This window comes from Austrofundulus limnaeus, unplaced genomic scaffold (genome assembly GCF_001266775.1).
Source record: "Austrofundulus limnaeus strain Quisiro unplaced genomic scaffold, Austrofundulus_limnaeus-1.0 Scaffold56, whole genome shotgun sequence".
NCBI classification, from domain to species: domain Eukaryota; kingdom Metazoa; phylum Chordata; class Actinopteri; order Cyprinodontiformes; family Rivulidae; genus Austrofundulus; species Austrofundulus limnaeus.
In genome coordinates this window covers 1,669,332-1,670,649 of record NW_013952458.1, presented here as the reverse complement: position 1 = coordinate 1,670,649, position 1,318 = coordinate 1,669,332, and positions in this window count along the sequence as shown.

Sequence of the window (1,318 nt, the reverse complement as noted above, 5' to 3'; positions counted from 1 at the left end):
AGGACAGCAACTTTTTTTTTATAAAAATGCATAAAAATGAAATAAAGTTAACAGAAACAAAATGATGCAATAGTTGATGTTTCTATAATATGAACAAAATGAATGCAAAACAATCAGATCAGATGATATGTGGGTAAAATGATTACATAGCATAKTATAGACTGATTAGTCAAATGATTCATTAGGGAATTTTATTCAAATGTCATCTAAATTAAAAATAGTTTACATAAATCCCACAACTTGAGAGCAAACTACAGTAAAAGTAGACTTGGAAAGTCCAAACTGATTATATTACTTTTCAGTAATTGGCTACATGTTAGTCCTTAATTACTATTTTTTAACCAAATTGGTAATGTCTGAACCTTAACCTTGAAAAAAAAACAACACTTTTGAATGCAATTAAACAAAAGACTGAAGTCAAAGGACATTTTGTGAATGTAGAAGTTCAGTCTTTCATCAAAATAGACCCCATAAACTGTCTTTTTGTTCTGAGACAAAGTGTGTATTTTAAATTTTAGAACTGGCAAATGTTCTTGTTTGTTTGACCTGTGTTGTGCCTTTAACAAGCTGTGTGTGTGCTGCTTCAAGATTACAGCCTCCTGATTATTAACAGTTCCACTTGTTTGCAACTCTCCACTAATTTGTGCTGCTCGGGTCATAATTAAAACAAGATAAATGTGATTGTTGCACAGTGCTGTTTAAGGACTTCATCCAATAAACTGGACACTCCCATAGGTGTTATTTATAATTCACAAACAGCGATTCATTTGAAAGGTTTGACAAATAGGCTTTTTAGTGTAGTCGCAGTGGTGGTGAWGACTTAAAGGGAGGGTATTATGTATTTTCAAGATGCATAGTTCAGTTCTATACCACTATCAAGTAACTGTTACCTTCAGTTGTAATGGAAATGTTAAAAAAAATGCCTTTAAGATAGTCTCTGCCTCTTTGTGATTTGCACCATTCCCACTTCAGCACATCTTCACAATAATGCTTCATGTCATTCATAAACTTTGTAAGAGTCTCCTTGGCATCCAAAATAACATTTTCTTTACAAAGGTATTTTTTTATTCCAAAAACGAACTGGACCGAGAAGGAGTACATTACAGTATTACAAGCTCAACAGGTGGAGTTGTGTGGGGGAGGTCCAGGGAGGAGCTTTGTGTAAATAGGCGGTGCTTTGTACCAACGCACATTTAGGTGGTTCCACATGGCTACAAGACATTCAAGGATTCCTCAAACATGCATGAATGAGTCAAAGCAGCACTCTGGGTATATTTTGATGAGGGAATGACATTATGACATTTTTCAGTGGTAAAAC